Source organism: Tursiops truncatus, chromosome 14 (assembly GCF_011762595.2).
Source record: "Tursiops truncatus isolate mTurTru1 chromosome 14, mTurTru1.mat.Y, whole genome shotgun sequence".
In the NCBI taxonomy this organism is placed as follows: domain Eukaryota; kingdom Metazoa; phylum Chordata; class Mammalia; order Artiodactyla; family Delphinidae; genus Tursiops; species Tursiops truncatus.
In genome coordinates, this window is record NC_047047.1 from 38,822,847 (window position 1) to 38,849,471 (window position 26,625).

At 39.0% G+C, this 26,625-nt stretch overlaps 1 long non-coding RNA gene across 1 annotated transcript; it reads left to right on the forward strand.

Moving 5' to 3' along the window:
- Positions 1-26,625, forward strand: LOC141276393 (uncharacterized). Its single transcript, XR_012325891.1, has 3 exons — positions 1-98; positions 15,960-16,074; positions 26,489-26,625. It is a non-coding gene; the product is annotated as an uncharacterized lncRNA (long non-coding RNA).

Consider the following 26,625-nt stretch of genomic DNA (forward strand, 5'->3'; position numbering starts at 1 on the left):
CAGTGAGCCAATGAAGAAGTCACTGTTATTATCCCTGTTACGTGGATGAGGAAACTGAGACATGGAAAGATGAAATCAACTGCCCAAGATTTCAGCTGGTAAGTGATGGAGCTGCGATTACAACCCATGTATCTTGGCTTCAGAGTCTAGGTACTTATCCACTGTCATATGTTGGATGATACAGTACATGGTCTCAGAGATTTTCAGGCAATTCTTGTTCCAGTTACTGTCTCCCTTTACCAGTTTCCTGTCTTCTTTAAGGATCTCCTGATGTTAGATGGACAAAGCATGTTCTAAAATGAACAGAAAAGAAGTGTGTTCACTTCTTTATTATACAAGCAAGAGCAGTAGCTGGAGAAGAAAGTGGGAACCACCTTCAAAATCATAATGAGATGAAAGATTGAAGCTTATGAGAAGGGAAAATGCTGCTGAAACTATTGTCTCACTCTTTTGGTTGTTGCCAAGGACTTTTGTTGGCCTCCTGCTCTGTGCAGTTTTATTTTGTTGAAGTAGGAGGAGGCATATCAATGCTGAAGTCAGACTCACTGTGGAGTTGGGGAGGGTCCGTGTCAGTTGCATTTTCTTTCTTTGTGGACTTCAGAGAAGTGTTGGCAGCAACCAGATTTGAGATCTTGCAGGTAAGGGTTTTAGAGCCCCCGAGAGAGCCTGCTTTTCTGGTGAGCTCCTAGGTTTGTGGGATGTAGAATTCATGTGAAAACTATTCAACTATTTTGAAAGAAAGAGACTTTAAAATTAACTTTGACTTGACTATAGGGGGTTTTGGTGCTAATAGGTTAGGACATGCTATTCAGAAATTAGGTCCTTATAGCCAGGGGTCAGATGGAACTTCTCAGGGCCATTTTGAGACAGTGAGAATGCACAGAGAAGGAGAAAGCTGACTTTTGGTTCTTTGGACCACCAGGTTTTTTTTGTGATTGAAGTAATTCGTTTGTTACTATCAGTGTATGATTTGGAGAAAATACCATTTTCTACGTGGCAAATTTTCTCCCATGGAAGATATTCCTTTTGGTTGGCTGGGAGTGGGGTGGGGGAGTGAGTAGGAATTTTCAGGGCTCCAAAATGCTCAACAGTTTGTTTCTTGCCTGACTTCACATGCAGCAGGATAACTAATTCAGATAACTCCATGGGGGCCTCACCTGGGTTTCCTGTATGGTGTCTAATTTTCTTCCTGCTTGAGTTATTATGTAATCACATTATGTTGTCAAAACTTGGACAGTGGGAGAGAGTAAGGTAATAGAGAGAGACCCAAATTCCCTGGGCACTTCTGCTTAACATGACTTTTCTGACCTTTGGCATAAGTATTAACCCGAGAATGCCAACTTTGTCATGTCTACAAGCATGTGTGAATGGGTGGACAGGGTGAGATGGGGGGTGACATTAGACATATAGTAGGCACAATGCCAAAGGAGACAACTGAAAAATGAAACTGTTTGCCAGACTAGTTTATTTGACATCTTTAGACAAATAAATTGTGTTGCTTAAGAGAATTTTGGCTGTGAAAAATTGGAATTGATAATCATATGGATTTGTCTGTAGTAAATGTTATGTGCCTATAAATTTAAAGAAGGTGTTTATATTCATGTGTTGACACTCTCTGGGGGTAATTATAAACACTGCCCTCCACACAGACTGATATATTTAAATATTTGTATTGATTTATAAAATTACAAAAGTAATGTAGCAATAACATTAAGTGAATTTAGAAGAAGAAGAAGAAAAGAAAAATCTCTAGCAATCTTACTATTTGTGTGTCGTAACTTTTTTCATGTTTGACTTTTACTTTTTTGCTGTTGGCTTACATATTTTCTATAGAGTTGGAATCCTAGCTACACAGACTTAATTTACCCAATAAAATTTGCAAACTGGACGCAGCTTCAGTAGTAGATCCATGGACAGGTGAGCAAGAAGGGGCACCTGAAAGCATGTGGCCTGATCTTGTTCTGCATGTGAAATGGCAGAAGCCCAGAGAGGTGAAGGGATTTGCCTGAAGGACAAAGATTGGGAGGAGCTCAGGTGGGGCTTTTCTCATCATAGTGCTGCTTCTGCCCACTCTACAATCTCTCTCTACCTTAGTCTTGAGACTTGCCCTCCAACACCACATATCTCTTCAGCTTGTGTGTGTGTGTGTGTGTGTGTCTGTGTGTGTGTGTATATACATGTAAATATATATTTATAGACATGAATTGCTCTCTAATATATGCAAAAGCTTAGTTATGGCAAACTACAGTTCTATAAACGATTATAAAAGTTGGAAAGATTTGAAGAGGTAGTCATGAAACTATGGAATTTTACATTTTCTCACATAACAAGTCTCCTAAAAAGTTTTTTTTAAGGTCTTATGCTATGTAATGTTAGGTCACTTATGATGAAATACCACTGCCTAGAAATGTGAAAACCTTAATGGCCCTGGGAAGTAAGCCCATAGGAGATGGAAAAGAGAATAAAGTTGTAGGGTGAGCTGATTACAATGGACAGTTGTTTTCTCACAAACAAAAGTGAAGTTTACATAAACATTTTTAAATGGAGAAACCACAAGTTTATTTATTTGGCTCTAAGTAGTAGTAAAGATTGATTTCCCATTGAGTTGGAGGGTCTATCTTTTTTTTTAATCCTGATTTTTAATAGTAGCCTTTAGCAGAAGTCTATAGGAATGGTAGTCATCATCTTGGAATGTTTCTGATACATCTGGATTAAAGCTTTCCCTCTTTTAGGTGTAGTTAGCCATACCTTTACAAATGAATAACTACAGGGAATTAAAAGAGAATGAAAACATCTAACTAGATTTGCTTGAGAGGTAGATTTGTAGATAATTTTGAGGAGGGGGATTTTTTTCTCTAGATTATAAATTAATTTTGGTAGTTAAAAATGTATGTCAAAGGCAAATCTTTTCCCAGTTTCCAATCAGCTCCTTGAAAGAACGCTGCTTATTTTTTGTTAGAAGATGCCCTTTTGGATTCCCTAGTTTAGGAAGAGTAATCTGTCTCTAGCACATCAGCACACTCTGTCACAAAAATAAGTGCCTAATAAGTACTTCCTAAATAAATGGATTTTCTTCATTCAATTTCTTTACTTTGTGGCCTGTTTCCCCGTTGGTACTCTCCAGAAATGTGTCTTCTATGTAGTGTCAGTCAGGTAGACTAGGTTACGTTGCAGTAACAAACGTCTCTGTGACTTTACACTCGTGCTACATATCCATCTTGGGTCAACAGGGAGGCCCTGCTCATCTGGTCACTCAGGGATTTAAGGGGATGGAGGCTCCATTTCAACATGTCCTCCCACTTCATTGCTATAAGGAGGAAAGGATGCCGAGAATTGTGTCTACTCAGAAGAGACGCTTATCACCTTCTGTGTCGGCTAAGGCAAGGCACGTGGCCACACCTAGATCAAATCCTACCATGTTGTCTGGAAGCAAGCTCAGAATAAGTGGGAAGTGCCCTGATGACTACCACGTGATTATATGGTAATGATGGAGATTCGTGTGGACTTTTTCCTGAAGAATTTATAAAGTGATTCCAGTGTTTATACCTAACCCACAATTAAGGGAGATAGGTAGGTTGCTGGTGTCGCTGCTCCTGGAAGAAGTAGAAGGACATAGGGAGGGAGAATTAGTGACTTACTTAAAGCCATGGAATGTATTAGCAGACATCCTGACACCTAGACCCCCAGATTCTTTTTTTTTTTTAACATCTTTATTGGACTATAATTGCTTTACAATGGTCTGTTAGTTTCTGCTGTATAACAAAGTGAATCAGCTATACTTATACATATATCCCCATATCCCTTCCCTCTTGCGTCTCCCTCCCACCCTCCCTATCCCACCCCTCTAGGTGGTCACAAAGCGCCGAGCTGATCTCCCTGTGCTATGTGGCTGCTTCCCACTAGCTATCTGTTTGACATTTGGTAGTGTATATATGGCATTGCTACTCTCTCACTTCGTCCCAGCTTACCCTTCCCCCTCCCCGTGTCCTCTAGTCCATTCTCTACGTCTGTGTCTTTATTCCTTTCCTATCCCTAGGTTCTTTAGAACCTTTTTTTTTAGATTCCACATATATGTGTTAGCATACGCCCCCCAGATTCTTGATGCGCTCTCTTCAGAACCACCTTCATGAATGGCTCTCCTTAGTCTTTTCAGGAATAACTCTCATTTTTTGAAGCATCTTGATGCCAAGTCTCTGTGAGGTGATGGGTGAGTTTGCAGTTTAAATAGACTTTTGAATGATTGGTCTTTTCTTCTGGAGCAACTCTGGGAGGCTAGATTGTGTAGACTAGAAAAAAGAAAGTAAAATGTGGATTAAAGTCAGGCAGGTCTAGGTTTAAATTTCAGTTCCATCTCTCCACTGTGTGACCTCGGGGAAGTAACTTGTCTGAGATACAGTTTCTTCCTCTGAAAAACGAGGATAGTATTTCCTACCTTGCAGATTGTGGTGATGAAAGAGGAAAGGTTGTGGAAGGCATAGCACAATGCTGGGCACCCAGGAGAGATTCTGTAAGTGTGACAACATCACCCAATTCTTCAGTGCTTTGCTTGCCCACATTTTGAGCACCGGAGCAGGCCCAGGAAAATTGGGGCACTGTTCCCAAGCGAGACTGATATTGTTTCAAGATAAACAACTTGGTTTCTGTCTGCTGTAAGCTCCTCAACTTATTTTGCTAAAATATCATAAAGTTCTAAGTTCCGTTATACATTTCAGGGCCTTTTTCTTTAGTTCTGTTTCCTCCCCAGTTCTTGGAAGTGCTTTTAGGGCAACCCAGTAGTCATGGTATGGCAAAGAGGCACCAAGAAATTACTGAAGTCAAACAGTAGCTTCTAGAAACTACCTCATCCTAGTTCCAAGAAACTTTTAGATACCCAGTGCCAAGGAGCCTTTCTGTGATTCGTGCGGAAACTTACAGTGGGGATAGCAGAGAGGAGTCACAGCCCTGAGCTGGCTGCCTTGTTGAAAAGCCTAACTCTGCTCTAGGCAGAAGATGGTCTGCTCTAGCTTTCCCCGTTAACGGGACACCAGCCTTCACCAACTTCATGTGTTCTGGGTGGGCTCACATGTTTCAACGGTGTTGTTGGGTGCCTTGTAGGTCTGATTTCACCCTGAGTTTCCCTTTGCTCTAGGTGAATTGCATTGCATTTCAAGGTGAATTGCATTGAGGCTGTTTGGACCAAAGTCAGGAGGGTTTGGGAAAAAGAAAACAAAACACCATTTTTGTGTGTCTGTTTTTTTAATTAAAATTTTTTTTAATTTAATTTATTTTTTAACATATTTATTGGAGTATAACTGCTTCACACTAATGGTGTGTTAGTTTCTGCTTTATAACAAAGTGAATCAGCTATACATATACTACCCAAAGCAATCTACAGATTCAATGCAATCCATATCAAATTACCAGTGGCATTTTTCACAGAACTAGAACAAAAAATCTCACAATTTGTATGGAAACACAAAAGATCCCGAATAGCCAAAGTAATCTTGAGAAAGAAAAATGGAGCTGGAGGAATCAGGCTCCCGGACTTCAGACTATACTACAAAGCTACAGTAATCAAGATACTATGGTACTGGCACAAAAACAGAAATATAGATCAATGGCACAGGATAGAAAGCCCAGAGATAAACCCACACACCTATGGTCACCTAATCTATGACAAAGGAGGCAAGAATATGCAATGGAGACAAGACAGTCTCTTCAATAAATGGTTCTGGGAAAACCGGACAACTACATGTAAAAGAATGAAATTAGAACACTCCTTAACACCATACACAAAAATAAACTCAAAATGGATTAAAAACCTAAATGTAAGACTGGGCAGTATAAAACTCTTAGAGGAAAACATAGGAAGAACACTCTTTGACATAAATCACAGCAAGATCTTTTTTGACCCACCTCCTAGAGTAATGGAAATAAAAACAAAAATAAACAAATGGTACCTAATGAAACTTAAAAGCTTTTGCACAGCAAAGGACACCATAAGCAAGACAAAAAGACAACCCTCAGAATGGGAAAAAATATTTGCAAATGAAGCAACTGACAAAGGATTAATCTCCAAAATTTACAAGCAGCTCATGCAGCTCAATATCAAAAAAAACCCCAACCCAATGAAAAAATGGGCAGAAGACCTACATAGACATTTCTCCAAAGAAGATACACAGATTGACAGCAAACACATGAAAGGATGCTCAACATAACTAATCATTAGAGAAATGCAAATCAAAACCACAATGAGGTATCACCTCATACCAGTCAGGATGGTCATCATCAAAAAATCTACAAACAATAAATGCTGGAGAGGGTGTGGAGAAAAGGGAACCCTTTTGCACTGTTGGTGGGAATGTAAATTGATACAGCCACTATGGAGAACAGTATGGAGTTTCCTTAAAAAACTAAAAATAGAACTACCATATGACCCAGCATTCCCACTGCTGGGCACATACCTTGAGAAAACGATAATTCAAAAGGAGTCATGTACCACAATGTTCATTGCAGCTCTATTTACAATATCCAGGACATGGAAGCAACCTAAGTGTCCATCAACAGATGAATGGATAAAGATGTGGCACCTATATATAATGGAATATTACTCAGACATAAAAAGAAATGAAACTGAGTTATTTGTAGTGGATGGACCTAGTCTGTCATACAGAGTAAAGTAAGTCAGAAAGAGAAAAACAAATACTGCATGCTAACACATATATATGGAATCTAAAAACGGTGGTTCTGAAGAACCCAGGGGCAGGACGGGGAGGGGGAAGGGTAAGCTGGAACAAAACATTTTGATTCAACAGTTGCTTAGTAAGTAGCTGCCGACCAGGAACCCACCACTTGTTTTGACTATTATGAGCCAAAAAAAGAAAATTCAAACTGGTTTATGAGCATAGATACCATCTCAGTGTTTTAAGGCCCACAAATAAAATCTAATCTTTAAAAGTGTTTGCCTGTTTGTAAAGAGACAAAATTTAAAATGTGCGTAATTTAGCAACTCAAATTCCAAATTATTTAAAACCCCATTCCTTAGACTTGATTTTAAATATACCCCCTCCCCTCGTTTCTCCCCCTCACCCCCAGCTCTAGCAGGCTTCTTCCTTCCCTCCCTCTCTCTGAGGTGCGGAAATGGGTTTATGTTTAGCAAGTCCATTCAAAACCTGGAAGGTCGATGCTTTTCTTTGAGCTGCTTGAATAAATGATAACAAAACGTGATCTTTGCTCAATACCCCTTCCCCTACCTCTTTCAACCCCCGCCCTTTTTTTTTTTTGTAATATACGGGGGAGAAAAATACTTTCCAAACACAGAACTTTATGGCCAGAGACAATCTGGCTGCTGGAATAAACAGTCTGCTCCCTCGTTTACCATTCCATCATGGGCTTAAATCCTGAGGAGCTCGCGGCTGCCCGCAATAGTTCTTGCTTGGCAGCAGGGAAGTCTGCCAACGTCCCATCAGGCTTGTTTCTTAAGCAAAGTTGCATAAGTTAACAGGTTTTATTGTTGGGGGTAATCTGGGGTTGTGATTACAGGAGGGAGGGACGAGGCCCCCAGAGTGTTTGCCAGCAACAGCCCTTGGCTTTGCTCATTCCCACTCCTCATTAATTTGTGTGAGCTCAGCTTGGATAACAAACGTGGGGCAGGGGATCCTATTCAGCCAGGCCTGGCCCCAGTAAGGCCTGTGAGCTAACTGCTCTAATTGAGTGGGAGGGGCTGCCTTCCTCTCACTCCTGTCCCTTTCCGGCCCTGTTTGGAGAGGAATGAATGGAGGCCCACTTCAGCTCCTGCTGGCAGCCCTGAGGCCGGCTGGGCCCTGGGATCCACTGCTGGGATCCATATCACCGCCAGCCCTCTTGCCAGCCCTCTTACAACCGCGGCTCTGGTCCTTCATTGTGTGAGGAGGTATTCCAACAGTCCTCATTCTGGGCTTTGCTTTCTTGTTTTCTCTTGCTTTCCTTTTGGGTTGAGAAACACTCTGCTATAATTTATATCTGGGAAACAGCATTAGAAGTGTGTTAGCATTCCGCTCTGGATGGACAGATCATTTACAACTAGCGCAATATATTATCGATGTGCTGCTCTTTAGGACCTGCTATGTAATAGACATGTAATGAAGCATAGGAAACATGGATTTCATTTCCCAGCCCCAAAAGGAGAAAATGATTTCGGGGCAGAAAACTCACCCCAGGTGGGGGGCAAGGGGTGGGGGCTTGGGGGACAGGGGAAGGGTCTGTCTCTTTAAGACAGACTAGGAGGAAAACCAAAAGTCGTCAGCTCCGAAAGTAACAAATGAGGGCCCAGAGCTGTGGAGCTAATGTGCAAACTTGTTTCTGTCCTCTATGGCGCCATCATTTATTCAGGAGGTAGAAGCAGAAGACGGGGACTTGCATTTGCTTGATACTCAATTATACATTAGTGTACATCACTTGGCAATCTGTTCATATCAATTTAATTGGATTTTAATATTGCCTCTGATCTTGTTGTCCAATTAACAGTACTGGCTGGCAATAAAGCAGAACCACACACTATGTAACACCTTTGATCCCTGCCATATGGAGCTCTTCCATTGATTACCACATTTTCAAAAAATTTCACTCTCTCAATATGGGCTGTGATAAATGGGAGAAAAAGCACATCCCTGATGTGATAAAAATTTCACTTCAACTCGCAACTTCATTTATTTTGTTGACATTCGGCTCTGATTAAGAACAATAAAAAAATCATGCCCTGAATATCATATGCAAATACAACCCTGGGCATGAATCTAATCATGCCATGGGAGCATTACCATGACTAGCCTGGCATCGGCTCAATTTTTTTTAAAGTGACAGCATACACTTCTGGGCTCACTGTGCAAAGTAGTCACCACCGCTATGTCATTTAATAAACGTCTGATGTTTTGGTTCCCACCAAGGCATGGAGAAAGTATCTGAATTTCTGCCTGTTATTACGAGGCCTCTGTGTTCAGGTGATGCCTGGCATTGACATCCCCTGTGCCCATTCCTTTGTTCCCTGCTCCGGGCGATCCAGGCAGCTGGGATCTGGGATAGGGGTGAGGTTCTTGGGTGACCCCCTCAGGCTTCCACCTCTTCTTGGGGGCACCTCTCAGGATGGGTAGGGGCATGCAGCTTTGGTTTGGAAGGGGCTGCAATGCCAAGGACAGGACCTGCCTGCTCTTAGGAAGCTTGTGAATGCCTGTGTGCGCCAGCTTCCTGTTTGCCTCTTGGAGGCATGCAAGCAATTACGGCTTAATGCCCTGGAGACACTCCCAAATGACAGGATTAACCCCCAAGGGAAACAGGCTTCTGTTGTGAAGGATTACATCCAAGTTCTAAAAGGCCCTTCCACAGCGCTGAGGAACCGCTGATCCTTTTCATGCCTCCACAAGAAGGTTGCCAGTGGCCGGAGCTGGGAAAGGCCGGAGAGGCCCCTGTCTGATTGTGGGCTCTGCCCTCACACCATTTTCTCCTTGTCCTGCTCTGGGAGAGACTCCTGGATCATCTCTGTGCCTGTGCTGCCGGGTGTGACCCAGCTGGTACTGGGGCGTTTGACTCCCAGCTTTATAGCAGGGCCTGCCACCCCAGCACTCAACGGGGATGTGGGATAGAAAGGGGGTGGATAAAGGTGGCCATGCCCAGTGGCAGTGGCAGCCGGGACTCACCCGGAACCCTGGACTTTGGAATGCGGGAGGGTGCCAAGGCTGTCGGTTACATATGTCATAAATTATTTCTTGACCATTAGCAGTGTTTCTGCCTCATAACTGTTCTTCAGGCATATTAAATCAGCAAGAAGGAAGAGCATGCTAGGACATCTGGGGCTGCCAGATAATTCAGTTAATTTCTATTCCCTTGAACCTGGAGGTGTTAATTTGGAAGCACAACAGAAGAGTCTGAAGAATGCTAATACGTCATTTGAATGATTAATGCAATCAGGGGGATTGGGGGGACCTCTGTTTACTCTTTAATTTTGACATGGCACAGCAAGGAGGAGAGTGGCTGATTTTCCAAAGTTAAGGGCAGGTTGGTTTCATTTCAGTCACATGGCCTCCGCTGGGGTTTGGGGAGCTGGGGTGACTCAGAAGGGCTGTATAGGACGATGGGGGCCAGTTTTGTTCGTATAATGGATACCGCCAGGAAAACAGATGAAATTGTTTGTGATCTGATGAGCCCTGTCCTCTTGGGTGAAGAAGCTCCCAGAAGCTGCTGGGAACAGCAAACAGAAGAAGAAAAAAGAAAGAAAGGAAAAGAGAGAGCCTGGAAAAACATAGCTGAAAATAGGTGATAGCCTTATAATAATGTACATGTATTTTTATCTGACATTTCCAAATTGAGTGGCTTTCTTTAAAAGAAGGAAAATATTTCCAAATTTATTTAAATGGAACCTTATTAGGGAAAGCTTAGGACTGAGCAACTATTTAAAAATATATTCTGAGGAGAGACGCAAAGGAAGACCTTTAATTCTTAGCAGACTGTAGGCATTTTAAAGAAGGCTTGTGTCTATTTATTGTGCTGCCTCTGATTAGGGGCAGCTTATGACTGTGATAACAGGAAATTTCAAAGGGCACTTTCCCCCCACCAGCCAGACACTGTAGTATCTCCTTTTTAAAACAAAGAAGGTATTGTGAGAGTGAAAGGGATTTGGCCCCAAGCACTAAACAAATTTTAGAGAGCAGAAAAAACCCTGTAATTATGTTAATAGTAAATTAATGTTTTGCAATTTACCCATATCACCTCAGAATAGGTGTTGTTCAAAGTACCTATTGGAACTATTCGGCAGACACACTGGAGAAGGGGAGAAGTCAAAATGTTTAGTTTCTTGTAAAGCCTTGTGTTTAATTTACAAATGGAGCTTCCCAGTGCTAGAAATACCTGTTTTCCTGGGGTGCCACCCACACACTGCTTCAAGAAGCTGGGATGCAGGGCCACCTTCCTGAGAGTCTCTTGTGGTTTAGAGTTTCCTTGTTTGTTAATGAGTGGGATGGACAGTAGCAGATGGGCAGAGATGGAAGGGACCTTTCCATCTCAGAATTCTTTGACTCAGTGACTAGCCCAGACTTCCTGAGTCTATAATACCATGAATGTTTCCTCCCAATGACCACTGCCTTTGGCTTTTAGTCTTAGATGATCCATGGGTCTCAGTTTAAGTAGGGCCCTGAGTTGAATAGACCTCAATTTTGATGTTCATGGAATCAGTTCATAGGAACTGCTTTGTGCAAGTCAAACACATAGATTAATAAACATTTACTGAGGAGCTATATATGCCAGCAAATGTGCTGAGCCCTTTCTGGAACATAAGAGTTTTCTCAGTTAATTCTCAAAACAACCCTGAGAGGTAGGATTTATTACTCATATTTTACTGTTGAGGAAATTAACGCTAAGTAACTTGCCTAAGGCTCCAGTTGAGGGAGTTGGAAGCCTGGTTTCTGACCAGGCTGTTCTAGGCACAGTTGAAGTGGACCAGAGCCCTTGGTACCCTAGGCATCCTCTCCCTCAGTGATGTTTCCTCTTTCCTTCAGGCATCCAGTATATGTATTATGTTCTCTATTTTCACCAAAACCTACTTTTAAGATCTTATATTAGTCATATATTCTTTAGTATGAATTTAAACCCAAGTCAGAAACCGTGCTAGGCTTTTTTTTTAAACACATGATTTTTCTTGATTTATTCTCAAGGGATCTCAGTATTTAAAATTTTATATTTAATGAACAAAATATTCTACCTGCCTTAGTAGCTGAGGCATTAACGTGTAGGAACAATTAGGGTAGATTTGCTTTAACCTTTCAAGTAAAAGTAAATGTTGGCATTTTCCTGCCATACACCAGCTAGAAGCGCTCTAGAAACCAACATTTCTGATAAGCCTCACTATGGTCAATGGAAATTGTTTTAAACAAAGCACCAGACTAGGAGGGAGGAAGCCTGGATTTCAATCCTGTGTCACTAAAGTGTGTTTTGGGCACACAGGACTGGAAATTAACAGGGTTGGATCATAGCAATGCTCTCTCTACACCTCCTCATCCATAACAGACATTATTAATTAATCTTGGGGCTGTATCTGATCAAGTCTGAATGCTGTTTGGAATCTATCTCTACTGATCCTCCAAGCAGCATCATTTATCGTTTGCAGTTGGCACTGAAGATGAAACCTATTGCCACCCACGGACTAGATGGTATCCAACGTTTCTTCCAGTTAAAAATTCTGTTAGATCTTCAATGTAGGAATATAAACTAGGTCCGTGGTTCCCAAAGCTGTCTGAGCATAAGCACTGGAAGCTTTGTAAATACACCTCTTCAGTCATATTCTCTGGGAGAGAAGTTTGAGAATCTATATTTTTCTAAAGCTCCTCCAGTGATTGTGATGTAGCCAATCTATGTACTGGCATTTGGGCACTGCCGCTTTAGATTATGCGATTCAGAGTTCTGTTTATCTTAATGATGAGAATTTTCAGGTTGAAATCATTGGTGGTTCTAGCAGAGCCTCCAAATTTTTTTTAATGCATTTCTACTTTTAAGTTTTGCTCTTTGGCACCAGTCTTCTGAAGAGTACTATGGAGTACAGCTGTCATCTGGACTTGTAGTGTCCAGCTCTGACTGGGTTCAAGTATTGGACACACAGGCTTATCAGCTGTGTGGCCTTGAACAAGTCATTTAACATAGGCAGGTAATTTAATCTTATCTTCCGTAAAACCAACATCAGAATACCTACCCTGTAGAACTGTTGAGATTCCAAGATTCTATTATTTTTACTTGATCTTATGTATAGCAGTTGTTGAGCACCTACCATGGACCAAGCAGTATAAAATCGAGTCTAGAGGCAAGAAGAATCAATGAAAACAGTTTCAGAATGCCTTCTAAACCAGTGTTTTGCTTTTCTTACGACAATCCCTGGGTTACACTTAGGCACGTGTATACACAGACAACTGAAACAAAAGTTTCTCCAAAAATATTTATCCTTACTTTGTGTAATGCACTTTACAATTTTCCATTCTATTCCATTAAATGATACTGACCATGACCCCCCACATTAATGTCGTGGGCCACTCATGGGTCATTACCTGCACTAGACCACTCTCTTCCCCAATTGGCCTCAACATGACCATCCACCCTCTGTGTATATACTACTGCCAGTGATGGGAAATTCTTTGAAGCCAGGAAAAATATCTCTCAATTCACTCTAGCTAATATTAATTGAACATCGACTATTAACAAAGCAATCAACTATTTTCATACTGCATGTTTTATCTAAAGTCCTGTACACTGATTATTTGGAATGCCCGTAGGGTTTCCATAGTACCCTTAGCTGATCCTTAGCTATTCAGGACCTACTCTGGTACTGTTTTCTATCCTGGACTATGAAGTCTTCAGTCCTATCAAAACTCAGCTGTCCTGTGACCCAGTGATGATAAGCTGATAAGCTAATTACAGCCAGGAGGTTCTTGACTGACAGTGACAGGTATTGCCTTGCAGTTTAAAGAGTAACCTTTGAAGGCTAAAATGAGGAATTATCTTTTTAGACAAAGCTAGTAAAGAGAGAATTTTGGTCATGACAGAATTTTGGAACCATTTAAAACTTTCTACCCTTTGGGTAGCAGGACCAAGAAATTAGAATGAATATGTACTTGTATGCTGGGCTCAAATTGGACTGGTGTTGTATCCTGTTATGCTTCTGAACATACCAAAGTATAAGGGATGCTTCCATGAGGTTTTTGTTTTCATTTAGAGGGTAGATGAGACAGTTCACGTATGCATTCTAAAGTGTGAGGCATGACCAAGAATAAATTCTTGGATGAGGACTGCATTAGTAATAACTACATAATTCATGTTTGAGGCAATGACAATGCACTTATGTAGGGGAAGCACCATGTCTGAAACTCAGATTTGTGTCAGGTTAATATCAGGGTTGGATTTCTTCATATTGATTAAACTGATTGTTAATTGAATTAGCTGTATTGCTAGTGAAGCAGTGATCCAAAAGAATTTCTGATTTAAAAAAGATCAAATATTCATATATACACTAATATGTATTAAATGGATAACTGATAAGAACCTGCTGTATAAAAAAATAAATGAAATAAAATTCAAAAAAATAAATAAAAATAAAGATCAAATATTAGTTTGCTGATTTGATTTGAAAGACACATGGATGTCTCCTTGTTAAGCCATAGGGAGGTGTATAATGCCCTCTTCCTGGGGGTAGGGTGTATTGGTCACAAGATTAACTCTTTAAATCTGCAGTGATATTGCAGTAACTGAGGATAAGTGCGGGGGAAGAGGAAAAACACATGCATTCATACAAAGTACAAAAGGGGAATGGCAGAGAGGGAAGAAGCGAGGGGGGTTGGGGGGAGAGAGAGGGAAAGTTATAAATGATTCCTTGAGAGACATGATGGAACCTAGGGGTTAACTAGGCTGAACACCAACAAGTGTGTACCATTACATAGTATATTTAAGTAGGAAGCTGGTAATGATAAAAAGGGTTCTGGTTTAAGGATCAGCCAGTTGAGTGACCTTAAGCCAGTTAATTGACCTCTTTGAACCAGTTTCCTCATTTAGAAAGTAGAAGGGTTAGATGACAGTATTTCTCTTTAAGGCCTTTCTGCCACTTGAAAATGCTGTTATTCTAGGGATTTGTGCAAGTTACACATCAGTGAAACATTACAATGGCTTCTAAGCAATGCCTTCTAAATTCATAAATTTATCCATTCAACAAATATTGAGTAAGGGCCCAATAGCACTTTAGCTCCTCTACAAAGTCACAAGTTTCTCAGCTGTGCTCACTACTATTTGGCCCTTACACATTTCTGAGCTCAATCAAACTCAGGTCATCGCAGGCTAAGGATAGATTCTGTCACAGGGAGGAGGCAGGGTAGTTTCAGGATTTAATGCCAAGCCTACTTCAGGCTATAGACTACAGACATCCTGCTTCCTTTTTCTTCAGAGGAGCAGTAGCCAGAAAGGATCTTCCTGCTGGCTTCCATGGGGCAGCTGTTGACTGATGGGTGTGAGGGGAAGAGAGGGAGGAAGGGAGAGGCAGGTCAACCTTCTCAGGGGCCAACCAGCCACGTACATCAAAAGCAAATGATGACATCGGTGAACCCTGGTTGTACCAATATAGGGAAATGAGATTCTTATGTAGTTCGGAACTCATCCTTTGGGGTCAGTAGGTCAGAGATAAAGGAAGAACTCAGGGGGGAAACCAATTATAAGACATAAAATAATATGGATCTGAATTGGAGAAAATGCTGGAAAAGTAAATGAGAAAATGAAATGTGAAATTCTTAACCAAAAATGGAAAGAGGATCACGTCAGGCCAGCTGAGCTCACAGTCTCTCTCATTGATTGTGCCTCTGCATATTTTAGGATACTGCTTGCAGCCTGTTGCCTTGGTGTTTATTTTTTCCATTGTCTAATTTTACCCCCTAGCCAGTACTACAAAAACTTACCAACTTTTTTAGAACTAACGAATAGTAGGATGAAATATGTAATAAATATTGTCACATTGATGTAATATAAAATTAAGAAATATATACATGAAAGGGTTATTTAAATTATCACCTTAGTGACAAGCAGGCATAAGAATAAGTTTGAATTTCTTAAAACCTGGATCCTTTGCTGTTAGGGCAAAAGTTACAGATTATTCAAGATCATGTAATTTATTTAATTTTTAAAAATTTTAATATAATGTACGTGAAGAATTACATATACAGAAAAGTACACAATTGTGTAAAGCTTAATTATTTTTTTAAAAATAGACTTTACTTTTTAGAACAGTTTTAGATTTTCAGGAAAATTGGGGAGACAGTACAGAGAGTTCTCCTATATTCCACACCTAGTTTCCCCTATTATTAACATCTTATATTAGTATGGTACATTTGTTATAATAATTGAGCCAATATTGATATATTATTATTAACTAAAGTCTATACTTTATTCATACTTTCTTACCTTTAAATCATGTTCTTTTTATGTTCTAGGGTCTCACTCAGGACACCACCATACATTTAGTTGTCATGTCTCCTTAGGCTCGTCTTATCTGTGACAGGTTCTCAGATCTTCCTTGTTTTGAATGACCTGGACAGCTTTGGTCAGGTGTGTTGGGGAATATCCCTCAATAAGAATTTGTCTGATGTTTTTCTCATAATTAGACTGGGGTTATTATAGGTTTCTGGAAAGAACATCACAGAGGTAAATTCCCATTTTCATCACATCACCTCACATCATGTCAAGGGTACATACTATCAACATGATTTACCATTGTTGATATTGACCAAGATCACCTGGTTGAAGTAATATTTGTCTAATTTCTCCACTGTAAAGTTATTCCCCACCCTTTTCCATACTGTCCTCTTTGGAAGGAAGTCACTATGTGAAGCCTGTACTTAAGGGATAAGGAGCTATGCTCTACCTGCTTGAGGTTGGGAGTACTTATAAATAATTGGGAATTCTTTTGCATAGGAGATTTATATATTATCTCCAGTTTATTTGTTTATATTAGTACATACTCATTTATTTTCTACTTCAGTTTATAGTCCAATACTATTTTATTTTGTTGTTCAAATTATTCTAGCTTTGGCCATTGGGAACTCTTTTAGTTGGCTCCTATGTTCCTATCACATGCCTTCAGCATTTTAAGTTGTCCCCTCTACCCCAGCACTTCCCTACTTTTCGACACTGCAAGATACTCCAGCCTCATCTTCTGTATTTCCTGCCCCATTTATAGAATTGAGCTTTTCTCCAAGGACCTCTGTTTCCTTTTATTGGAGAATGGTATTAGAAACCAAGATCTGGATTGTAGGTGTGCTCATTGCTACTGTAGTAGTGTTTATTCTAGGCTCTCTCGGCTGGCAGGGTAAAGAAATATATACGTGTATACAAATCCATATATATATATATATATATATATATATATATATATACACACACACACACATACATACATATATCTATAAATATGTCTAAGTGTAACCATCTATTGATATATCAGTATTAGGCTAAATATAAGTTTATATTGATATCTGCAACTCTAGTTTGTTGCCACATGGATCATTCTAGCATTCTTTTGCTTATCTGTTAAATACCCACTCCAACAGTGAGAAACCTGACTCCTACCATTTGTCATCCCGTTACTTAATTGTTCAATTCCAGTATACATTACAGTTGTATCAGAATTATTAACCTGTATTCCTATGGAATGCAACACTGTCAACTATAGCACAGTGCTTATATACAGTTCCTTTTTACCTTTAGTGTTAAAAACTCCACTCATTTCCAGAGTTACTTGGGTCAGCACCCTTTCTTTCTACCTCCTTCAGTGACATTGTTTCATGAATTTGCGATACAATTAGTTTCTTTTGTCTATATTCCATTGTCTGTATTCCGTCTTTGTGATCACCTGACATCCTATATGATTTTGAAAATTTTAGATACATTGAAGTTCACACTTTGTGCTGTAGAAGTCTATACATTTTGACAAATGTCATGTATCCACTGTTACAGTATTACACGGTAAGATTCACAGCCCTAAAAAATGCCCTGTTCTTCCCCTATTTAGCCTGCTCCTCTTCCCCTGCACTCCTCACAACCACTGATCATTTTACTGTCTCTGTAGATTTGCCTTTTCCAGAATGTCATCTATTTGGAATCGTACAGTATGTAGCCTTTTCAGACTGGCTTCTTACACTTAGCAATATGCATCCAAGGTTCATTCATGTCTTTGTGTGGTTTGATGCTCATTTCTTTTTATTGCTAAATAATATTCCATTGTATGGGCATACCACAATTTATTCATTCACCTATTGAGGACATCTTGGTTGTTTCCAGTTTGGGGGGATTGTGAATAAAGCTGTTATAAACATTTGAGTACAGGTGTTGGTGTGGGCTTAAGTTTTCAAATCAGTTTGGAAAATATCTAGGAGCCTCATTGCTGGATTGTATGGTAAGACTATGTTTAGCTTTGTAAGAAACTGCCAAACTGTCTTCAGAAGTGGCTGTAACTTTTTGCTTCCCATTAATAATGAATGAGAGTTCCTGTTCCTCTGTATCTTTGCTACCGTTGGTATTATCAGTTTTTTTTTTATTATTTTAATCATTCTAATAAGTGTTTAGTGGTATCTCATTGTTGTTTTAAATGTAATTCCCTATTGACATATGATGTTGAGCATCTTTTCACATGCTTATTTGCCATCTGCATTTCTTCTTTGGTGAGGTTTTCAGATCTTTGGCTCATTTTTTTTTTTTTAATTTAATTTTGGCTGTATTGGGTCTTTGTTGCTGCGCGTGGGCTTTTCTCTAGTTGCAGAGAGTGGGGGCTACTCTTTGTTGTGGTGCGTGGTCTTATTGTGGTGGCTTCTCTTGTTGTGCAGCACGGGCTTTAGGCATGCGGGCTTCAGTAGTTGTGGCACATGGGCTCAATAGTTGTGGCTTGTGGGCTCTAGAGCACAGGCTCAGTAGTTGTGGCTCACGGGATTAGTTGCTCCGCAGCATGTGGGATCTTCCTGGATCAGGGCTTGAACCCGTGTCCCCTGCATCGGCAGGCGGATTCTTAACCACTGTACCACCAGGGAAGCTCTGGCTCATTTTTAAATTGTATTTTTTCTTACTGCTGTGTTTTAAGAGTTTTTGTACATTTTGGATAGCAGTCCTTTATCAGATATGTATTTTGCAGATATTTTCTCCCAGTCTATGATTTTCTCCCAGTCTATTGATTCCCTTAATGCTATCTTTCACAAAGCAGAAATTTTAAATTTTAATAAAGTCCAACTTTTCTTTCATAGACTGTGCTTTTGGTATTCTATGTAAAAACTCATTACCAAACCTGAGAGCACCTAGATTTTCTCCTATGTTTTCTTCTGGAAGTGTTATAGATTTCAGTTTTATATTTAGGTCTATGATCCATTTTGAGTTAATTTTTGTGAAAGGTATTAATTCTATGTCTGGATTTATTTATTTTTTATATATGAATGTCCAACTATGCCAGTGCCATTAGTTGAAATACTTTCTCCATTGAATTACCTTTGTTCCTTTCTCAAAGATCAGTCAGCTAGATTTGTTTGATTCAGTTCTGGGTTTTCTATTGTGTTCTGTTGGTCTATGTATCTAGCCTTTTGCCAAAACCATACTGTCTTGATTACTGTAGGTTTATAGTGAATCCTCTACTTTGTTGTTATTCTTCAGTATTGTGTTGGTTCTTCCAGATCTTTTGCCTTCCCATATGAACTTTAGATTCATTGTGTCAATAGTATCTACAAAATAGCTTGCTGTGATTTTGTTTGGGATTGTCTTGGGAATAATTGAACCATGAGCACAGAATACCTGTCCATTAATTTAGATCTTCTTTGATTTCTTTTATCAGAATTCTGCATATAAAGTTTGTAATTATTTTGTTAGATTTTTGCTTAAGTATTTCATATTTTTGATGCTGTTGTAATGTTTTTTAAAGTTTTAGATCCCAACTGCTTACTGCTGTTATGTAGAAAAGCAATTGAGTTTGGTATTTTTTTTTTAATAAATTTATTTATTTTATTTATTTATTTTTGGCTGTGTTGGGTCTTCGTTGCTGCATGTGGGCTTTCTCTAGTTGCGGCGAGTGGGGGCTACTCTTCATTGTGGTGCACAGGCTTCTCACTGCGGTGGCTTCTCTTGTTGCAGAGCACGGGCTCTAGGCATGCGGGCTTCAGTAGCTGTGGCATGCAGGCTCAGTAGTTGTGGCTCATGCGCTCTAGAGCACAAGTTCAGTAGTTGTGGTGCGTGGGCTTAGTTACTCCGCGGTATGTGGGATCTTGCCGGACCAGGGCTCAAACCCGTGTCCCCTGCACTGGCAGGTGGATTGTTACCACTGTGTCACCAGGGAAGCCCAGCAATTTAGTTTTTTATGTTTAACTTGTATAGCAGTCTTGCTATAATCATGTATTAGTTATAGGAGGTTTTTTTGTCATTTCCTTAAGATTTTCTACACTGGCAACAAGTCATCTGTGAACAAAGATAATTTAATTTCTTCCTTTTAAACCTGTATACCTTTTATTTCCTTTCCTTGTCTTATTGCACTAGCTAGACTTCCAGTACGATGTTGAATACGGTGGTGAGAGTGGACCTCCTTGCTTGTTTGTAATCTTAGTAGGAAAGCATCTGGTTTCTCACCATTAAGTATGATGTTAGCTGTAGGTTATTTTGTAGGTGTTCTTTACTAAGTTAAGGATGTTCCCTTTTATTCCTAGTTTGCTAAGAGCTTTTGTCATGAATGAGTGTTGGATTTTGTCAAATGCTTTTTCTGCATTTGTTGATAAGACTGTATGAGTTTTCCTCTTGAGCCTTCTTGAATGTTGAACCAGCCTTTCTTACCCAGAGTAAATCCCACTTGATTATGGGTTTAAAAATTAAATTGAAATTAAACTAAAAATTATTTTTATACATTGTTGAATTTGATTTTCTAATACTTTTGGGGGGGATTTTTGCATCTAGGTTCATGAGAGATACTGACTTATAGTTTTCCTTTCCTGCAATGTCTTTTTCAGGTTTTGATATTAGGGTGATGCTGGCTTCATAGAATGAATTAGGAAGTCTTCGCTCTGCCTCTTATTTTCTGAAAAGATTGTGGAAAATTGGTATAATTTCTTCTTTAAATGTTTGGTAGAATTCGTCAGTGAAACCACAGGGCATTCTGCTTTCTTTTTTGGAAGATTTATTAACCATTTCTTTAGAGAATATTGGACTATCCAGATTATCTATTTCTCCTTGTGTGGGTTTTATTAGTTTGTGTCTTTCAAAGAATTGTTCTATTATTATCTAAGTTATTGAATTTGTTGGCATAGTTGTTCATAGTATTCCTTTATTAACCTTTTAATGCCCATGGAATTAGTAGTGATAACCCCTCTTTCATTTCTGTTATTGGTAATTTGTGTCTTCTCCCCTTTTTTCTTAGTTAAGTTGGCTAGATGATTATTAATTTGATTAGCCTTTTCAAAGAAACAGCTTTTGGTTTCATTGATTTTTCTCTATTGTTTAACTGTTTTCAAGTTCATTGATTTCTGCTCTAGTTTTTTAAAATTTGTTTTTTTTCTGTTTGCTTTAGGCTTAAATTGCTCTTCATTCTCTAGCTTCCTAAGGTGGAAGCTTACAGTACTGATTTTAGATATTTCTTCTTTTCTAATATGTGCATTCTGTGCTGTAAATTTGCCTCTGAGCACTGCTTTTGCTGCAACCCACACATTTTAATGTTATATTTTCATTTAGATCAAAATATGTTTTAATTTATTTTGAGACTTCCTCTTTGACTCATGTGTTTTAGAAGTGAATTGTTTAAACTCAGTATTTGTGGATTTTCTGGCTACCTTTTTTCTTTGATTTCTAGTTTAATTCTATTGTAGTCTGAGAACATATTTTATATGATTTCTATCCCTTTAAATTTGTGAAGGTATGTTTTATGGTCCAGAAAGTGGTCTCTCTTGGTGAATGTTCCATGTGAGCTTGAGAAGATTATGTATTCTGTTGTTTTGTGGTCAGATATTCTATAAATGTCAATTAGATCAAGTTGATTATAGTGCTGTTAGGTCCACTGTATCCTTACTTATTTTATGATTGCATGATCTATCAAGTGAAAAAGGGTGTTGAAGTCTCCAACTATAATAGTGGATTTGTCTGTTTTTTTCTTATGATTCTATCAATTTTTGCCTCAAGCATTTTGACACTGCTGTTAGGTACATAGATATTGATATTAAGGATTGTAATGTCTTCTTGGAGAATTAACTCTGTTATCATTGTGTAATATCCTCTTAAGCCCTGATAATTTACTTTATTCTGAGGTTTGCTTTGTCTGAAATTATTATAGTTACTGCAGCTTTGTTCTATATTAGTGTTATCATGGTAGATATTTTGTTATTCCTTTACTTTTAATCTACTTGAGCTTTTATATTAAAAGTGGGTTTTGTTGTAGACAACCCAGAGTTTTGTGTTTTTTTTTAATCTACTCTGACAATCTTGTTTCTCAATTGGTATATTTAGATCAATATTCACATTTAAAATACTTATTGATACAGGTGGAATTGACTTCTGTTTGTTCCACCTGTTTATTACTTGTTTCTCCCCCTCCCCTTTTTCAGTCTTTGCTGGTTTTGATTGCACATTTTATATGACTCATTTTATTTCCTCTCTCAGCATATCAATTATACCGCTAAAAGTGTTTTTTTCCCCAGAGTTTGTAATACACAATTACAATTAATATAAGGTTATGTCAAATATCATTATACCACTTCATTTCTAGTGTAGGTACTACATAACAGAGTATCCCCAATTCTTCCCTCCCATCCATTATGACATTCCTGTCATTTATTTCATTTATCCATATGCTACAATCATCCAATATATTGTTATTATTATTAATTCAAACAAATGGTATATTTTAGATCAAGAATAAGAATATTAAGAATAAGAAAAATAAAAAGCTCTTATGTTTTTTTTAATTCCTTCTCTTCTACTCTTTTATTATATAGATCTGAGTTTCTGACCTATATGATTCTTCTTCTCCCTGAAGAATTTCTTTTAACATTTCTTACAGGGCAGGTTTGGCAATGAATTCTCTCAGTTGTTTGTCTGAGTATTTATTTCTCCTTCACTTTTGAAAGAAAATTTTGTTGGACGTATAATTCAAGTTTGGTGTTTTTCTTTCAACATTTAAAATATTTTGCTCCATTCTCTTCTTGCTTACATGGCTTCTGATGAGAAGTCTACTGTAACTCTTTTAACTCTTGTACTGTTCCTCTGTAGGTAAGGTTTTTTGTTTTGTTAAGATTTTTTTTCCATTGTCTTTGGTTTTCTTCAGTTTGAATATGATATATCTAGAAATAGAGGGTTTTTTTTTTTTTTTTCTGGTATTTATCCTGTTTGGTGTTTGCTGAGGTTTCTGATCTGTTGTTTAGTCATTAATTTTGTTAATCTCTTGATCGTTATTATAGTAGTTCCCCTTTATCAGCAGTTTTGCTTTCTATGGTTTCAGTTACCTGTGGTCAGCTGCAATCCACAGATATTAAAAGGAAAATTCCAAAAATAAACAATTCATACATTTTAAATTACACACTGTTCTGAGTGTGATGAAATCTTGTGCTGCCCTGTTCCATCCTACCTGGGATGTGAATCATCTTTTGGCCAGCGTGTCCTACCGGTTAGTCCCTTAGTAGTTTCCTTGTTTATCAGATTGACTGTCATGGTGTCACTGCTGTCATGGTGTCACTGTGGTTTTTTTTTTTTTTTTTTTTTTTATGGTACACGGGCCTCTCACTGTTGTGGCCTCCCCGTTGTGGAGCACAGGCTCCGGACGCGCAGGCTCAGTGGCCATGGCTCAGGGGCCCAGCTGCTCCGCGGCATGTGGGATCTTCCCAGACCGGGGCACGAACCCATGTCCCCTGCATCGGCAGGCAGACTCTCAACCACTGTGCCACCAGGGAAGCCCACTGTGCTTGTTTTTAAGTAACCCTTATTTTACTTAATAATGGCCCTAAAGGGCAAGAGCAGTGATGTTGGCAATTTGGATATGCTAAAGAAAAGCCGTAAAATACTTCCTTTAAGTGGAAAGGTGAAAGTTCTTGTCTCAATAAGGAAAGGAAAAAAGTCGTATGCTGAAGTTGCTAAGACTTATGGTAAGAATGAGTCTTCTATCTGTGAAATTGTGAAGAAGGAAAAAGAAATTTGTGCTCGTTTTACCATTGCACCTAAAACGGCAAAAGTTGAGACCACAGTGTGTAGTACTTAGTTAACTAACTAAGACGGAAAAGGCATTAAATTTGTACAGTAAGATATTTTGAGAGTGAGAGAGATACCCCATTCACATAACTTTTATTACAGTATATTGTATAATTGTTCCATTTTATTAGTTATTCTTATTAATCTCTTACTTACCTAATTTATAAATTAAACTTTATTATAGGTATGTATATATAGGAAAAACATGATAGGCACATATAGGGTTTGGTACTGCCCACAGTTTTAGGCAACCACTGAGGGTCTTAGAACATATTCTATGAACTAATGTACTTCAGATATTTCTTCTGTTCTATTTTCTCTTTCTTCTCCTTGTGATCTTCCAATTATGCGTATGTTACACTTTTTGAAATTGTCCCACAGTTTTGGATATTCTGTTTTTAACATTCTTTATTCTCTTTGTATTTCACTCTGGGAAGTTTCTGTTGACACCCCTTTAAACTCACTGATTCTTTCCTCAGCCATATCCAGTCTAATGATGAGCCCATCAAAGGCAGTCTTCATTTCTGTTCAGTACTTTTTATTTGCAGCATTTATTTTTTATTCTCTCTTAGAGTTTCCATCTCTTTGCTTACCTTGTCCATCTGTTCTTGCATGTTGTTTACTTTTTCCATTGGCGCCCTTAAAATATTAATCATAGTTATTTTAAATTCTGTCTGATAATTCCACAGTCTGTTTCATATCTGAGTCTTGTTCTGATTCTTGCTTTATCTCTTCATACTATTTTTTCCCATTGCTTTTTTTTTGTTGTTAGAATATCTTGTAATTTTTTGTTGAAATTTGTACGTGATGTATTGGGTAATAAGAACTTGGGTAAAAGGCCTTTAGTGTGAGATTTTAAGTTAACCTAGCCTGGAGTTGGGTTGTGCTTTAGCTTTAGGTATCAGGAGTCTTAAAGTTCTCAGGTGTATTTGTGTTTGTCTCCCCTATTTTAGGGGAGGGGGCTTTTCTTAGAATTCCTACTTAAGTAGAGTCTGTACCTTGAAGCTCTTTCAACAGAAATCCACTGTTATACTGGAGTCCTCCTGATATGGTGGCAATTTTACAATAAAATCTTAGTCTTTTAGTGGACCTGTGTCTCTGGGCCTCTACAGGTGTACTTAGTTTCTTCTTCCCTTAGGTGAGACAGGAAGGCTAGAGGGTGCTGATGTGGGGTAACTGACATTTTTCATATACGGGATAAAGCTCTACGTGGGATAAGGCAAAGCCTTTCCTAGAGAATAGGCCTTTGTATGGAGAATGCTCTTGAGCTGTTTCCCCTCCTTCTCCCTTAGCTTTTACAAGATCTCTTTCTTGGCTTTTCACTGTGAGAACCTGCTGGGGTTCCTAGAAGGGAAACCCACAAAACCATGGGGGGTCTAAGACTGTGGCCCACAGGAGTTTCTCACTCTCCTGCTAGTTCACATTCAGCCTCCAGCAGTTTGTCAAAATTACTCTTTAAGTGTTTCTTCTAGTTGTGGCTCTAGTGATTTCTGCTCCAGGTAAGCTGTGACTCTGTGTTCATCTGGGAATGTTTGGGTTTAGAGAGTTTCAGATGCACAAAAAATACAATTGCAAAGTAATTTTGTGGTCATAGATTTTAATAAAAAATTTAATGGCTGTAAATATATTTTGTTTTGATAAGCCAAGGTGATAATGCAGTAAATCAAAATTGAAATCCCTTGTTAAAAAATCACTGAGAAAATTCTAAACTTTCATAAGAGTAATAAATTTCTAGCCACCATTCATCAAAGAAAGAACCCAATGCCATTGGAGTAGCCAGCCACTCAAACAACTGTGTTACTACCAATGGTGGTATGCTTAATGAAACACTGTGTCCCCTAAAAAGTAAGCAGTTGATTGTGTCCAATGAGTATTATGAAAACTTAATACAGTAGGAGAATTGCCTGTGCTCTACAAAATGTAATAGCTCTCTGTAATCCTTTGTCAAATGAGGCAGGGCACACCTAAATAAATAGAAAAATAAATTAGAATGTGCTTGGATCATATATTCTTTTTTTAAAATTTATTTTTATTTACATCTTTATTGGAGTATAATTGCTTTACAATTGGTGTGTTAGTTTCTGCTTTATAGCAAAGTGAATCAGTTATAATATACATATGTTTCCATATCTCTTCCCTCTTGCATCTCCCTCCCTCCCCTCCCTATCCCACCCCTCCAGGCGGTCACAAAGCACCGAGCTGATCTCCCTGTGCTATGCGGCTGCTTCCCACTAGCTATCTACCTTACATTTGGTAGTGTATATATGTCCATGACTCTCTCTCGCTTTGTCACAGCTTACCCTTCCCCCTCCCCATATCCTCAAGTCCATTCTCTAGTAGGTTTGTGTCTTTATTCCTGTCTTACCCCTAGGTTCTTCATGACGGAGCATATATTCTTAAATGCATAAAGGATTGGCATGTTAATTTATTATATTAAGATTGTAACTTTTTACTGGTATCCTATTAGCTAGAAAAAGTCAATGCCATTTCCAAGCAGGCTTCACGTGGTTTTAGTGAGAACAGCTCTCACCCCCCAGTTACTGTCTCTCACGAATCCCCATCATACAGTCATAGAGCTAGAAGGAAACCCATGGACTATAAAGGGACACATTAGCATGTAAAGGCTGGTGCCTGCCCATCTACACATGAAAGATCACAGAACGATATTTGCAATAAGGAACAGCAAGTTGCGACCACTCTCCAGATCTGTACCCATCAGACAGAGGTTGACACCTGTGACAGGTACATTTTGATTTCCACATGCTTTGTGCAGAATCAGACGTGCTCGCAGCAGCATGGCAGCCAAATGTCAAGTGCTGCACCTCTCAGCATGGAGACACTCAGAAACCCTGGCTGGAAAAGGAACTTGGATTCACCTCTTGAAGTGCACACCATGCGGGAGAGCTGGGC